The sequence below is a fragment of the Mauremys reevesii genome, linkage group 3, assembly GCF_016161935.1.
Source record: "Mauremys reevesii isolate NIE-2019 linkage group 3, ASM1616193v1, whole genome shotgun sequence".
Lineage (NCBI taxonomy): Eukaryota > Metazoa > Chordata > Testudines > Geoemydidae > Mauremys > Mauremys reevesii.
Genome location: NC_052625.1, coordinates 43,979,738 through 43,996,998, shown reverse-complemented (window position 1 = coordinate 43,996,998; position 17,261 = coordinate 43,979,738). Strand labels below are relative to the sequence as shown.

Below are 17,261 nucleotides of genomic sequence, written 5' to 3'. Positions count from 1 at the left end.
GCATGTAGTTCCACTCACCAGACTCACATACTGGTAGACTGAAATCTCTCCTTGGGAAGGTATGCCTTTACTGATTCACAGTCTATATGTGCTCCTCTTAATTCTATTGTGTGCAGTGAATTACAGGTACTTCCTGTGGGACAGATGGATCACAGTCTGGAAGTATGCATCTTGGAGGTCAAGCTAAAAACCAGTCTTGAGCCTGTAAGGAAGGGATGATAGAGACTAACATTACTATCTTGAATTTGAGACTACATGTATATTTTTTCAGTCTTTTTTTTCCCCTTTAGAGTAAGAAAATATTAGGAGTAGAAACCTCTTCCCTTGAATTTCTTTGGTTCTAAGGTGAAGCAGGGGGCCAACTTCTTTCAGTTGGCTTTCATGAGAAGGGCCTCTGAATAGGGATGAAGAGGGGCTTGGTTATGAGGCAGGGACTGGAATTTAATAGTGTGTCCGTGGTAGGGGATTTCTTGTACCCATTTGTTGGTGACTATTCCAATCCAAGCCTGGTAGAACAGGGAAAGATGGCTTCAGAAGACAGGGTTTAGGGATAGCTCTAGTCTGGCTAGATTGTTACTCAGACATGATGGTTGAAACCTGCTTTCTTGATGATGATGTAGGTTGGTTGCTGACTGTAGAAGATGGAGGCCACCTTTGAGAGACCCTGAGTTCCTTCCTGTGAGCATAAGTAGGAAGTTATTGAGAGTGGGTGAGCGCTTTGTCTGGTCTGAGATTGGTGTCTGAAAAACTTCCATCTTGAGGCTGGGATATAAATAGTCAGAGACCTCAAAGTGGCTCTGGAGTCTTTCAAGGAGCTGTTAAATTGCTAACCAGACCCGTGCCCTCAAAAGGCAAGTCATCTATGGTGCTCTGAACCTCCTTTTGGGATAGCTGATACTTGTCACCACTAAGCCTTCCTCCCTGAAACTTCTGTGGCCATGGAACCAACTGTGTCTCAGAAGCATCTGTGGCTCCTTGTAACGTTTTCCACCAGTTGCCCTTCAGAGATCATGGTTTTTAATTCCTCTCTGGCACCTGGAGGAAACTTGTTCACAAAGGGAGATTTTTTTTGTCATACTTAGCAAATAACACATAGTACTTTGACATGTGTAGATGCTGTGAAGCAAAGGAGTAAGATTTACTTCTACAGTGATCCAGCTTTTTGTAGTCTTTATCTTTGGTAGCAGCCTTTGGTATGTCAGGGTGTCTAGCTTTCTCCTAAATCACAGAGGCCTCCAGAGACCTTGTAGGTGGGCACTATCTCTGGTCTGAGATTCGTATCTGAAAGACTTCTGTCTTGAGGCTGTGGTTTAAATGCACAGATATCGCAATGTGGCTCTGGAGTCTTTCATGGAGTGCAAGGTCTCATCTGTTAAATGAGTGTAGAATTGTTTGAAACCCTTCTGAGGCATCACACATCTTTTTTACTACTCTCTTTGCAGTTGGGGCTAAGGTAACAGGGATCAGCCAGAGATCTTTGACTGGATCCAAGATGTCTTCCTTTGTTTATAGGTTCTGTTCAACATCTTCATCAATGATTTAGATAATGGCATAGAGAGTACACTTATAAAGTTTACGGACGATACCAAGCTGGGAGGGGTTGCAAGTGTTTTGGAGGATAGGATTAAAATTCAAAATGATCTGGTCAAACTGGGGAAATGGTCTGAAGAAAATAGGATGAAATTCAATAAGGACAAATGCAAAGTACGCTTAGGAAGGAACAATCAGCTGTACACATACAAAATGGGAAATGACAGCCTAGGAAGGAATACTGCAGAAAGGGATCTGGGGGTTATAGTGGATCACAAGCTAAATACGAATGAACAGTGTAACACGGTTGCAAAAAAAAAAAAAGCAAACATAATTCTGGGATGCATTAGCAGGAGTGTTGTAAGCAATACACGAGAAGTAATTCTTCTGCTCTACTCCTCGCTGATTAGGCCTCAGCTGGAGTATTGTGTCCAGTTTTAGGCACCACATTTCAGGAAAGATGTGGAAAAATCAGAGAAAATCCAGAGAAGCTCAACAAAAATGATTAAAGATCTAGCAAACATGACCTATGAGGCATGGGCAGTGGCTGAAGCTTCCCCTTGGGGAAGCTAGCCCCAACCCTGCTTCTTCCGACTGAGACACTGTGCTTGTTCCAGTTTTCTGATCTACCTCTTGGTGTGGAGGAGAACTAATCTTTGGTTCTGGAGCAGCCATCAGTGCTGAGCTGGTCTGTGGTGTGTCATTGCTTCTGACCTATTGGTGCTGGGTCAGACTTCTTACTGATACTGGCCTTGGGAGTCATGTTCTGACTGACAAAAACACTGACAGACTAGGACTTAGATGTAGAAGGTCCTGTCTTAAAGGTCTGTGCCCATTCTTCTGGGTCCAAAGTACCCCTCACAGACTGCTGCAGAAGATAGACTTTTAGCTCCATGTCTCTAGATTGTCTCTCTTAAGGAGAACAACTGGGAGACAGAGCAACAGTCAAGTACATAACTCTTGCTGAGACAAAATAAATGCTTATCACGATCTGTAAGGGAAATGAGGTCATCATAAGATGCACAGCATTTGAAGCCTGAAGGCTTTGAACCTGCTGTTGAAGTGGTTGTGGTGCAGAGCCTGAGAGAAATACTTTTAAAAGGAGTACATTTAAAGGAGATAGAATGGAAATATCTATGTAATTAACCTTAACTAGCTTGATCTAAAACCTGTTTGGAGAATGTGCTAAGAGGTACCAGGCAGATACAGCCTGGATCCACCTCACTGCCATGGATGGTAAGCGTGAACTGAAGGGAAGTTCTGACTGCTGTGCCCTGGGCTGGGAGTGAGGGAGCAAGGAACTGCAAGGTGCAGGTGTGGCCTGGTGAACACCATGCAAAGAATCAGGTCTTGTGCTCATGGGATATGTGCACACTGAGTGGGATCCACACGGATGCATATTCTAAGAAGAATCTAGTTTTCCTTTGTGAAGCATTACCATGGATGGAAATGAGAATTGCCTGTGTAATAGAATTGATAAAACATCTGCACAAACTTTATATAAATTGTTAAAGTCTGCATGTCCACTCTTCTGAAACCACTAAAACTCTGAACCTTGGTATATTTTATTATTGGCTTTTCTATGATGCTCATCACTGTAGTGTCCAAATGCCTCACAAACATTAATTAGTTTAGCCTCACAACATTTCAGATATAGAGCAGTACTATTATCCCTGTTTTCCATATGTGGACTCTGACCCAGCAAAATAAAATGGATTACCTATGGCCACACTGTGTGGCAAAACCTGAACTACAACCCTGGTCTCCTGGGTCAAAGTCTTGTACCTTAAGCATATGATCATCTTTCTGCTTTAAAAGACCATGACAAATCTGTGTACGCTAGCAGTAAATAGGAAATCTGGCTATTAATGAAAAAGTTCCACTTCCTCACTGGTGGTGATGGCTGAATGCATATGCTCCTCCTTGGTGGTGTCCTATCCCTTTAAATCAGTCTAGCACTTCCTACTCATTGCACTGTTTAATTACTCTTAAAGTCACCACCCAAAAGTGATGAAACCTTGGCTATCATCATCATTCTCATGTGTTTATTTCATTCTTGTAATATTATGCAGTGTAAATGGTTATGTCTGTCTGAGGTGAGGAATACAGCTTTAATTTTGCTGTGCGGGGATGTACGCACATCTCATTAACATAAGTAGCAGGTGAAACTGGAGAGACAAGGTGAAGTAATATCTTTTATTGCACTGACTTTTGTTGGTGAAAGAGACAAAGTTTGGAGCTTACACAGAGCTCTTCTTCAGGTCGGTGTAAGCGTGAAAGCTTGCCTCTTCCACCAAGAGAAGATGGTCCAATAAAAGACAGTACTTTACCCACCTTGTCTCTCTAATACAGAGGTGGGCAAACTACAGCCCACGGGTCCTTCCTGCCCAGCTCCTGAGCTCCTGGTCCAGGAGGCTGGCCAGCCCCTTCCCTGCTGTTCCCCCTCCTCCACAGCCTCGGCCCACTGTGCTGCCGGCGCAATGCTCTGGGTGGCCGGGCAGCGCAGCTGCAGAGCCGCGGCCTGAGCCGGTGCTCTGGGCAGCGCGGCCGTAGCGCTGCCAGCCACCAGTGCTCCAGGCAGTGCGGTAAGAGGGCAGGGGAGTTCGGGGTGGTGGTCGGGTGCGGGGTTGTGGATAGGGGTCTGGGTGGTCAGAGGGCGGGGAACAGGGGTGGTTGAATGGGGGCAGGGGTCCCGGGGGGGCAGTCAGGAAGAAGGGGGGGTTGGATGGGGACAGGGGTCCTGGGGGGGCAGTCAGGAAGGAGAGGGGGGTTGGATAGGGTGGCAGGGGGCAGTCAGGGGTGGGGGGTCCGGGAACAGTCAGGGGACAGGGAGCGGGGGGGTTGGATGGGGCAGGAGTCCCTGGGGGGGCTGTCAGGGGGCAAGAAGCAGGGGAGGTCAGATAGGGGTCGGGGGCAAGGCCACACCTGGCTGTTTGGGGACACACAGTCTCCCCTAACCAGCCCTCCATTCAATTTTGGAAACCTGGTGTGGCCCTCAGGCCAAAAAGTTTGCCCATCCCTGCTCTAATATCCTGGGATGGTGACAACAACATTGCAAACAGGTGAAATTGCAGATTCTGCAATGCACTGAGGCTGTACCTCTGAGTTGTGCAATAGGAGACTGTAATCCATTTATCTGTTACCACAAATGCTAACACTGGCAGCATTTACACTGAACTCTATGTTTTGGTTTTGAGGGCGTGTATTAGCTTAATTTTTAAAATCTGCTTTTCATGGTTTGTTACTCCAGTAACCAGTTCATTCTGAATTCTGCCCTCAAATTATTAGAATTACTAGAACCAGAGGCAACGACTTCCCCAGTTCCTGGGGGGTGGTCGACTCCTGCTCAGCCCTAGGCCCCTCCACTACTCCTCCCCTTCTCCCAAGCCCATCCCTCCCCCCACCTCTTCGCACCCTTCCCCCCACCTCTTCCTGCTCCCCTTTCTCCCCCTGCCCCCAAGCGCCTCCTGAAGGCTGTTGAACAGCTGATTGTGGCGGGTGGGAGATGCTGGGGGGGAGGGGAGGAGCTGATTGGCGGTGCCTGCCAGTGGGTGCTGAGCACCCACTATTTTTTTTCCATAGGTACTGCAGCCCTGGAGCACCCACAGAGTTGGTGCCTATGACTGGAACACCTTCTGGCTTCTTAAATTTAGAGCTAGAATTACAATGGAATTATGATCTGATGGAAAATAGCCGTGTTAGGGGTAGCTGTGTTAGTCTGGATCTGTAAAAGCAGCAAAGAGTCCTGTGGCATCTTATAGACTAATGGACATATTGGAGCATGAGCTTTCGTGGGTGAATACCCACTTCGTCGGATGCAAGTAGTGGAAATCTCCAGGGGCAGGTATATATATGCAAGCCAGAAGCAGGCTAGAGATAACGAGGTTAGTTCAGTCAGGGAGGATGAGGCCCTGTTCTAGCAGTTGAGGTGTGAAAACCAAGGGAGGAGAAACTGCTTTTGTAGTTGGCAAGCCATTCACAGTCTTTGTTTAATCCTCAGCTGATGGTGTCAAATTTGCAGATGAACTGAAGCTCAGCAGTTTCTCTTTGAAGTCTGGTCCTGAAGTTTTTTTGCTGCATCCATGACACCACTGATTTCCTGAGAAAACTACAATGCATTGGTGACCTTCCAGAAAACACCATCCTAGCCACCATGGATGTAGAGGCTCTCTACACAAACATCCCACACACAGATGGAATACAAGCTATCAGGAACAGTATCCCTGATGATGCCACAGCACAACTGGTTGCTGAGCTCTGTGCCTTTATCCTCACACACAACTATTTCAAATTTGATGACAGTATATACCTCCAGATCAGTGGCACCGCTAATGGGCACCCGCATGGTCCCACAATATGCCAACATTTTTATGGCTGACCTGGAACAACGCTTCCTCAGCTCTCATCCACTCACGCCCCTTCTCTACCTACGCTACACTGATGACATCTTCATCATCTGGACCCATGGGAAGGAGACTCTGGAAAAATTCCACCACGATTTCAACAGCTTCCACCCTACCATCAGCCTCAGCCTGGACCAATCTACACAGGAGGTCCACTTCCTAGACACCACGGTGTAAATAAGTGATGGTCACATTAACACCATCCTATACCGAAAACCTACCAACCGCTATGCCTACCTTCATGCCTCCAGCTTCCATCCTGGGCACACCACACAATCCATTGTCTACAGCCAAGCACTGAGGTACAACCACATCTGCTCCAACCCTTCAGACAGAGACCAACACCTACAAAATCTTCACCAAGCATTCTCAAAACTATAATACCCGCACGAAGAAATAAGGAAACAGATCAACAGAGCCAGACATGTACCCAGAAGCCTCCTACTGCAAGACAAACCCAAGAAAGAAACCAACAGGACTCCACTGGCCATCACATACAGTCCCCAGCTAAAACCCCTCCAATGCATCATCAGGGATCTACAACCCATCCTGGACAATGATCCCTCACTTTCACAGGCCTTGGGCGGCAGGCCAGTCCTCGCCCACAGACAACTTGCCAACCTGAAGCATATTCTCACCAACAACTGCACACCGCACCATAGTAACTCTAGCTCAGGAACCAACCCATGCAACAAACCTCGATGCCAACTCTGCCCACATATCTACACCAGCGACACCATCACAGGACCTAACCAGATCAGCCACACCATCACCGGTTCATTCACCTGCATGTCTACCAATGTAATATATGCCAGCAATGCCCCTCTGCTATGTACATCGGCCAAACTGGACAGTCCCTACGGAAAAGGATAAATGGACACAAATCAGATATTAGGGATGGCAATATACAAAAACCTGTAGGAGAACACTTCAACCTCCCTGGCCACACAATAGCAGATCTTAAGGTGGCCATCCTGCAGCAAAAAAACTTCAGGACCAGACTTCAAAGAGAAACTGCTGAGCTTCAGTTCATCTGCAAATTTGACACCATCAGCTGAGGATTAAACAAAGACTGTGAATGGCTTGCCAACTACAGAACCAGTTTCTCCTCCCTTGGTTTTCACACCTCAACTGCTAGAACAGGGCCTCATCCTCCCTGATTGATCTAACCTTGTTATCTCTAGCTTGCTTCTGGCTTGCATATAAAACCTGCCCCTGGAGATTTCCACTACATGCATCCCATGAAGTGGGTATTCACCCAGGAAAGCTCATGCTCCAATACGTCTGTTAGTCTATAAGGTGCCACAGGACTCTTTGCTGTTTTTGATGGAAAATAGATTCCAAAGCACTGAAAACTTTGATTTTTGCTGAAAATCCTATTTTCCATTGGGAAAATCTAAATGAAATGTTTTGTTTCAGGTCAATTTGATCCAAATCAAAATATTTAATTTTTGTTGAACTGATCCAAAATGTTTAGTTTCAAATCAGTTCAACAAAATATTAAACTACATTTCTTCATCAATGCATGCCTTGTGGGCGTTGTAGTTCAAGCCCCCATTCTCTCTTATGTGCTCGGCTACCTGAAGGACTTCATCTCCCATAACGCAAGATGGATTCCCCTCTTATTGAGTTGTGTGGAGCATCACATGACTTATTTTCAATTGAAGATGTTTAATGAAACATTTTGATGTTTCCAAATCGAAATTGTTCAGAATTTCTGTTCTGCAAAAAGTTTCAAACTTTCAGCTTTTTGTCCCAATCTGTGATGAAACAAACATTGAAATGTCAGACTATTCTCTTGGGTGAATAGTTGAGCCAACTTAATTTTCGAGTGTAGACCAGGCCTTAGTGTACGTTAAAATAATAATAATAATAAAGAAAGGCAAATATCTTGGGCTAGTTTTCTTTCCTTTTCCACCTACCTCAATCCTCCGAGCATGTCTCTTTGCTCTTGCTTTGCCATCAGGTTTAGGAGGTGTGAACCACAATTTTGAGGGAGGGAGAAAGAACTATATCGAGGCTTGTCAGAATTTGATTTTTATCGTTGTATGGTTTTGATGGATAATATCGATGTTTATCTTTAAGCACATCTATTTTTATCTATTTAAATTTTCACAGTTGTGGGAAACTATGGAGGGGTCAGACAGTTGGGGAAGTTAGAGAATAATTATTTAATGGCTGCAGACATTGAGATTCAAAAAGTTAAAGCTTTATAACGGCTAAAATTAAAATTGTCAGCATCACTTGTCACAATATACAAAGTAAATATCCTTAAATCAAACTCTAAGTTCTCACGCAGCTGCATTTCTTTACTTTGCCTATTTGTAAATGTTTATTATGAATGGAATACATTTTCATTGGTTTGTGAGAGTGAAATTGATGTTTACCAGCATTTATTGATAAAAATCTAATCCTCCCTGTATCCTGTATCTTACATGGAGGAGTGTCGATCTGTTGTGCTTTCATTACAATTACACAGTTGCATGATGAGTGTGTTTATTGATTTTATTTGATTTTGGCAAATTTGTGAATGGTAGAAATTGAAAGTTGCATGAACATGGTATAGCTTCCAGCAAAATTGTAGAAAAGCTACGTTCTGCTGCTAAGACCTTGTGTGTACTAGAAAAATGCACCAGCCTAATGAATTAGATTTTTTTGAAATCTATCTAGTTAAACCAGCACAAAACCCTAACACACATACACTTAAAATGGTTTAACTATTGGTTATATGGATCTAGCTTATGTAAATTACTGATTTTAAGATAAATTGATATAAGCAAGAGTTAAACTGGTTTGTGTGTCTAAGTGAAGAATTTGGAATGGTTTAACGAGATTGATTTGAAACTACTGCACTTTTTGAGAATAGATAAGGTCTAATTATGACTTTAAAATCTATGTTTCATATATCATAAATTCCAGGGAGTTAGAAACTTGTGGGAAATAACTGCCTTAGGAATTGAGCAGTGAAACAACTGATTCAGGTTATACAGTATAAAGAGTCCTGTGAAAAAGGCTACTGATTGGTTTGGACATCTATGAATTGTTCACACAGCTAGTGTATATTAAAAAATTCTCTTACTGTCACTTCATCTTCCCTCCCCACTGCCAGCCTTTCTGTCTCACCCACCTGTTACATCTTGTCTTTTAGACTGTATGTGCTTTGGGGCCAGGTCTATCACTTATTTGTGCAATGGAACTCCAAATTGGTGGAGGCCTCTTGGTGCTATCCTCATACAGATTAACACTAGTGAAAAGTCCAGGTCTACCAGACACTGGAGCTAGTTTACAAACTACTTACTAAATGAACAGCGCCAACTTGTAAGTCATGACAAAGCCATGGTATCCATGACTGTAAAATGACATCAGCACTGACCTTCAATGCAACATTATAATGTGTCACTTAGATACAAAAAAAAAGATAAACCTATGCTGCTGCTGCTGTGTGTGTATGTGTAATAAGACTATACTGCTACATCCAGGCAGAAGAATAGGGCAGAATGAATGTAGCTTCCCTTGGTAATGGAAGTCAAGCTGGCATGGAGGGAAGAGAGTTTATAAACTATTTTTTTCTTTGCATAACTTCTTGTTAGATTGACAGAAACAGACTTCTGTTCTTAACTGTTGGTTATTAAAAACAAAAAAAAAGTCTTGGAAAGAAGTTGGTGTCTGAGGACACAGCAGGGTTGCAAGACGCTTAATAAATACCCTGTTGTTATAATAGCCGTCATTTTAGCATTAACAACCTCATGACTTTAGTTGTCTCATGATCACAGCTATGTTCTGTAGATTAGGGGAGAGAGAGAGATTGGTAGACTTTTCAAGTAAAAGCTTTCTGCACAGCAGGATGGTTTAACCTCTCATATCCTGAATGCTAATGTAAAGTAAGCAGGCTGGAAGTGATATTGAGGAAGACTGCCATGCCAACAAAGCAGGAGGGATGCTGAAGCGGTTGGGATCTGCATGGTTTGGATTTTCTCTGATGCCCAGAGAAGCTGGCAGAGTCAGAATAATGGGAGTTCTTTTATTCTCATTTTACTAAAATTGGATTCTCCCAGAGGTTCTACCAAGGGAGAACATTCTACCTGGAGAGGAGATTTCCTAAAAAGGCTAAAGAAAATGTATATTCTGGACCATATTCTGCTGCTGTCGATTGGCATAGTGCCATTCAATTCAATGGAGCAGCACCAATCTACAGCAGCAGGAAATTTGCTCCAATACCTTTGTTCACTATAAAAAAATGCTATTAAAACTCTTCATAAGGACCAGAACCAACTACCTAAACATGAAGTCCTGCACAGCTACCCCACATCACCTCCTTTGGTGTTCTCATGCATCTCCCTTGCATAAGGGTATTTTCCTTTCTAGAGGAGAGAAATAGATTTCCAAATCACTGGTAATTCTTTAGTTTTGTTTTTAATCTTAGAAGGTGCTCCTAGGAAGCAATTTCTGCCATGTAAACATATTTGTAATTTAATTTTTAAATTTTCAATTTAGTTTTTGTATTTTGGCCTCAGTGACCTGAAAGCCATTTGCAAATCATATATATGATACCACTGCAATGCATGGACCTCTGGTACACAGCCTGTTAGATAACAGAGGGAGGAAAGGATGTAGTAGTCATTGCTAAGGCAAACCCCTTCTCTTAGGGAAAATCTCATGGGACCTTTACTTTGTGTATGCAGAACAGACAAGACCCGTGTTTTGAAAGTCTCACCTAGTTAATTGCATAGTGCTCAGTTTAATTCCCTTAGGATGACAAACAGATAAGTCTTCAACTATGGTAAAGGCAGTTGTAAAGAGGACGGTGATCAATTTTTCTTCATGTTCTCTGAAGGTAGGACAAGCAGTAATGGGCTTAATCTTCAGCAAGGGAGATTTACTTTAGTTAGAAAGTTTATCTATAAGGGAAGTTAAACTCTGGAATAGGCTTCCAAGGAAGGTTGTGGGATCCCCATCACTGGAGGTTTTTAAGAACAGGTTGGACACACACCTTTCTGGGCTGGTCTAGGTTTACCTGGACTTGCCTCAGCACTGGGGGCTGGATTTGATGACTTCTCAAGGTCCCTTCCAGCCCTACATTTTTATGAATCTATGAAACTCTGTTCAATGCTGCTGAGAATCTAATGTATGATTCAAAGACGTCTAACCACTGCAGACCTGGGATAAGAGAAATGCTTAAGGGCCAGATTTTCAAAGGTCTTTAGGCTCCAAAAGATGCAGATAGATGCCTAGAAGAATTTGCAGAAAGGTCTAAGCTGGTTAGGTATCATGGGAGTTAAGCATCTGACCTGCTAAGGCTCTTTTGAAAATCCCATTAGATGCCTATCTGCTTCTTTAGGAGCCTAAATACCTTTGTAAATCTGGCCTACATAACCTGTAGAAGCCTAAATCCAGTTGACTTTCAATGGGAATTAGGCTCTTTTCAAAATTTTATTCCTGATGCTTAAAGCAATTTTATTTTCAAGTCTGTTTCCCTTTATGTGCTTGCAACTTCTATGACTGTTAATGAAATGAGGGCAGATGGAGCACTGAGAGAATGGAACCCTAACTATGTATCAGTAATAGCACTAAGATCTTGCAGTTAGGGCTGGGGTGTAATAACTCAAATTATTTTTTATGATAAACATTGAACTAAATGATTATCTATTGCTTCAGACAAACACTAACCAGTAGTGCTCACAGCGGTTCTCAAACTTCATTGCACCGTGACTCCCTTTTGACAACAAACATTACTGGGGACCAAAGGCTGAGCCCACCTAAACATCACTGCCCTGGGCAGGGTGTGTGTGGGGGTGTAACCTAAGGCCCATCACCCAGGGCTGAAGCTGAAGCCTGAGCCCCGCCGCAGCCCTCGGGCTTTGGCCCCAGGCAGTGGCTTTGGCTTCAACTCCGGTCCCCAGCAAGTCTAACACCAGCTCTGGAGACTCCATTAAAACAGAGGCGTGACCCACTTTGTGGTCCCGGCTCACAGTTTGAGAACCGCTGTTAGGCTGCCAAAACATAAAGATTTTCTTTTTAAAACTAAAACAAAACAAACCTGGCTAGGACCAAACAAATTGACAACTTTCAATTGAGAAACCATGTTAACAAACAATTTTTCTTTTTAAACATTTCTCTTTAAGAAGAGAAAGTAAGCAAAAATCAACATAAAAACACCCTGCTGAAGCCTGCCAATTTTTCAAACTTTAATTAGGAAAATCACAGTGATGCCAATCAAAATGTCTTAGACACTATGGCAATGGGTGCTCTAGAAAGGTCAGAGAGTAGATTAGATACATGGCCTTTTCTAGTGGATACCTGCTTGCAGTGCACATCTAGTGCTATTCCTTTCAGTGTACTCAGCAAATAACTAGGTTACAGTGGTATGGACTTGAGCACCTTATAAGCTTGTGTTGTTCACTATCATATCTGTATGTTTAGGTGTCCACGTGCAGATTCTCTGTTGTGTAAGTGGTGTTGAAGGGCAGATCTCTCGCTAGCTGCTTTACAGATGACTAGACTCTACATGGAGTAGGAAGGGTGGATTGATTTCCAGGTGACTGGAGTTCAGGAGATATCAGCAAGCAGCTGGGAGGAGCGCAATTGAGTAGAAGCGCTGGTAGTTGAGGGAGGGGAGGAAAGTAGCATCACGAAAGAGTGAAACTGAGCTGGAAATCTGCAAATTGGTGGGCCAGGAGGGTTGAAACACTGAAAGGCATATGTGGAGGGTAGGTTTCTTGCAGCAGGAGGGACTCCATTTTGAGGCTGTTCTTTATAGAAGACCCCTGGAATATTTTGCATGACAAAGAAGATTTCCTAGGAGGAAGGGATCAGTCTGGAATGATGATACATTTGTATTAAGGTAGTACCCAAACGGTGCTAGCCACTCTGCAGACAAATACAAGGAGACCCCAAAGAGCTTTAAATACTGATGTTTCAAGTCCAGGAGGCTGAGAGCAGCTGGAGCAAAGGGAGGCAGGTAGGAGCCAATCTGTTTGGGCATCAGGAAGGCAGTGGTACCTGAGAGAGAAGCTCAGAGAACAGGGGTCTGGATTTCAGCAGAGTGCTGGCACCTCACCTCACTGTGCCTGGCCAGTAAGAGGGGTTCAAAGGATGAGCTAGAAAGGGGAACAGGCTGGAATGTTGATATTTGGGGGTTGGAAGGGTTGTGGAAGCTCAGTAGGGGAATTTGTGATTGGGACTAAATCAGTTGCTGGGGTGGGAGGGGAAATTGTCCTTGCGCTCTGACATTGGAGAAGTGGAAGATAGTAGGGGGCCTGGACCGGCTGCTGGTGTGCAGAAGTTGGGTGGCATAGAGGCAGCTGACTGGGAGAAATGGGCTAGAGAACTTATATGCCTGGAGATGTGCAGCTCAGAGGGAGAGCTGGATCAGAGCGCTGATGTGTAAGGGTTAGGAAGGTGTTGGCAGGGGAAATGGGCTGGTGTTACAAAGGTTTAGGTGTAAGGATAGGTATCAACTTAGCTTATGGGAGTGACTGTGCTAATGCCTGTGCTAAACCTCTGGGCATGCCGGGTCTGAGCTGGTTCCTGGAACCTGGCCAGGCACTGACTTGCTAAGTGTTCACTTAGTAAAAAAAACGCTGTACTCTCCCTCTGCCTAACCTGCCTCCAGCATGTTTTTAAATGTTACAGGGAGGGGAGTGGCAGCTTGGTGTGAGATGTGGCTGTTGTGTTGTTTAGGGACTATAAGTCTAGGTTCAGCATGGGGGAGTTATCCTGTTGGGGCACTAGTATGGACATACCGGTTGAGCAATCCCACCTGAACACGACCTGTACTTGCAAATAATATCAACCCTTTGCTCCAACAGTGGTTTGTCTCCTTCTGGAACGGCTCAGTGAGCACCCCAGAAAACACAAGTCACCCCAGTGGAACCCTCCCATGCCAGAATTCTTCAGATAGCCAATGTCTTTGAGAACAATTGCTACCATGGAGGTGGAGCTTACAAGCAAACAGAGCTGTAGGGCTTATCTACACTATGGGGTAATGTGATCTATGAGGGTGTGATTATTAAGGTACATTAATGTGATGCACATTAATTGGTCCATGCACACCCTGCTGGTGCACTTTAACTTAGTGCTGTTTGAAACATTACTCCATGAAAGCACACCAGGGAGCCTGTAGTGCACACCAGCAGGGTTTACACAGACCGATACCACTTTGTGTAGCCAAGCCTGTTGTTAGGCTCATCAAGGCTTCATCTGTTCTTTTGAGAGGAAAATGGCCCAGCAGCAAACCTGTTACTCTAGCAGTTGCCAAAATGCTATAAATTGCTCTTTGCAGAAATGAAACTGCTATTGCCAAACACATCAGATTAAAATATCTGAGCAGCACAATAGGCATTGTTAGCAGGAGAAAACCGGCAGCACAATTTCCAATACAATTAATTTTTACCAAATCAGTAAATAGGTCCATAATCTTCTACCCAATTTTTAGGGCACTGGTGGGATGTAGCTTTTCTGTCAGGCAAGTCCTAACAGTGAAATAACTGGCTCCAAACCCCCATGAATTGTGGGGAAGTTCAGAACAGATCTTTATCTGAACTCTTCATGTCAAGACCACCAGTACTAAGAATGAAACTGGCTCCTGGCTATTGAAGAGACTGGATCAGTTAGTGCCAGTGCTGCAGGGAGCTGTCCTTGTTTATTTATGGCTACAATATTCGCTGAGACAAGGGCGTTGTGTCATGGGTTTCTGCAGGAAGGTGATAAGGCATTTAGAAGTAGATGGAAAGGTGTTCACCAATAAATTAAAAGGAAGAGGCAGTGGTGCAATTTCTCATGTTACCAAAGCATGCAACAGTGCATGGAAGAGAACCTGAATGAGAAATGACATGACACCGAAGTACAGTGACCAGCCACATTTGAGCTGTTTCTGTGTTCCCAATGCTTTTTGTTCCGCCTGTAGCAGGACAATCAATATCCCTTTGTTCCATCCCTGAAAATGATGATGTATTCACAGGATAGGGCAAATTAAGTAAGGGCGACTGTCCAGTAGTCTTTTATCAGGGCTGGCTCAGAGGTTTTTACCTGCATTATACAAACAAGGAAGTTAGAGATGGACCTGAACCAGAATGTCTGTTGGAAACATCTTTGAACCACAGGAAAGACTGGATCTGGCTTTATGCCCAAGCTTAAACTGGCCCCTGCTCTTTGTTGGGCCTAAGCAAAATCCTAGATTTGAATACACAGAGACTTTGAGGAAGTAACACTCGGGCTGAGCTTTGCCTGTTGAGCTCATCTTGCTGGGAAACGTTCGACTCACAGACAGACACGCACACACTAAACACCCTTCTGCCTCTCTTATTGCATCACCCGAGTTCCTCATGGAAAGAGTTCTCTTGAATAGTGATTCACCCAGTAGGCTTATAGAAAAAGTATTCTAAAATCCCATATATTTTAGAGAATAGTTTTACTTAACCCACTTATAGAATTCCACAGTGGGGATATTATCTCTTAAATTATATCGGATGATCTTGCCCCAAAAAACTATAGTAAGGTTATGATTTTCTCTTCAGTTCTGTAGGACTTTTCCATATTTGCAGGTGTGCTGAACTTTCTGCTTCAGCAAAGATACCCAGGGACCTGTTAGGATAATCTAGAAGGTGATTGACTCCACATATACCCTACCCTCCAACATAGGGGGAGAGAGAGTGAGGTAGCATGCCCCTAAGACTGTGTCTGAGTACTCACTATGGTCATGTGGTAACCAGTAAAGAGGATGTGGGGATTGACAGGGGTAGGCAAGATAAGTGAGAAAACCTCTGGAAGACAGAGGAGGCAGACAGAAGACAGGAGGAAGTCTATACATTTACTAGCGCAGCCGGTAGCAGCTCTGAGAAGCTTGTATCCGGTGGAACAGATATGATAGAAACAGCGGGAGAACATGCAGCACTTTGCAGGTGGGGTTTTCAGAAGCATTCAGCATTGGCCTGGCTGCCCCCATAGAAATCAATGAGAGTTTTACTGTTGATTTTAGTGGAGCAGAGGCAGGCCAGTGATGAATGCTTTTGGAAGCCCACCCTACAGGGAATTGCAGTTTGCTGTAGGGGCAGATCCACAGGTGCAGGTGACTCTCCTCGGAAATTCCAGCTTCTTTAAAGATCTGGAGTGACAGAGTTCCACGTGGCAGGCAAAATAGCTTGCCTTGGAGGCCTGACAATAGCATGCTATGCAAGGTGTGAGATATGAGCTCAGAGAGAGGCTCCCCTATTACTCCTTGAATTAGTAGGCAAGAAGGGACTGTGGAATGAATTTCCTCAGCAAAGCAGATAAGAACAGGTCCCTTTCTGACTAAAGACCTGCTGGGTGGCTGCTCCCACCATGGCTTGAGAATGGGTGTTGATCTTCAAAAACAAAGCACTTCTATGGGGAACAAAGAGCTTTGCATTCTATTGTGTAATCCTGACATGCATAAAGGGAAGGACAGCAGCACTGCTTTGGCTTAACACTCTTCATATGGAGACGAAGTCCTTGGCAAATTTAGCCCTGTCCTAGGCAGTCACTACTCCCATTAAATTCAGTGGGAGCTGTGCCTGTCTACACAAGGATGAATTTGGTCTTGTGTGCCTAATACGAAAAGGAACTTGCTTGAAAGGAAGAGGAGGAGTAAGATATGGTAAAATTAAAGGATTTATGCAATTGGCTACGTGGACTGCTCTGATGCTTTGAAAAAGGAAGAGGTGCTTCCAGATTAAGAGCCTGATTCCCAGGTCTCTTAGGGTATATCTACACTACGGGATTATTCTGATTTTACAGAAACCGATTTTTGGAAACAGATTGTATAAAGTCGAGTGCACGCGGCCACACATTAATTCGGTGGTGTGTGTCCATGTACCGAGGCTAGTGTCGACTTCCAGAGCATTGCACTGTGGGTAGCTATCCCATAGCTATCCCATAGTTCCCACAGTCTCCCCCGCCCACTGGAATTCTGGGCTGAGATCCCAATGCCTGATGGGACAAAAAACAGACAACCGTTTCGCGCCTTTTTTCCTGGGTGAACTGTGCAGATGCCATACCACAGCAAGCATGGAGCCCGCTCAGCTCAAGACAGCAGTCATGAACATTGTAAACACCTCGCTTATTCTCATGCAGTGTATGCTGAACCAGGACCTGCAAAACCAGGCGAGGAGGAGGCAGCTATGGCAGAGCGGCGACGAGAGCGATGAGGACATGGACACAGAATTCTCTCAAACCGTGGGCCCCGGCGCGTTGGAGATCATGCTGGTAATGGGGCAGGTTCTAGCCGTGGAATGCCGATTTTGGGCCTGGGAAACAAGCACAGACTGGTGGGACTGCATAGTGTTGCAGGTGTGGGACGATTCCCAGTGG

At 44.3% G+C, this 17,261-nt stretch overlaps 1 protein-coding gene across 4 annotated transcripts in view; it reads left to right on the top strand.

Moving 5' to 3' along the window:
• RD3 (RD3 regulator of GUCY2D) overlaps positions 1-17,261 on the top strand; it is a 138,503-nt gene that overhangs the window by 14,958 nt on the left and 106,284 nt on the right. The gene's annotated exons all lie outside the window — the stretch shown is intronic.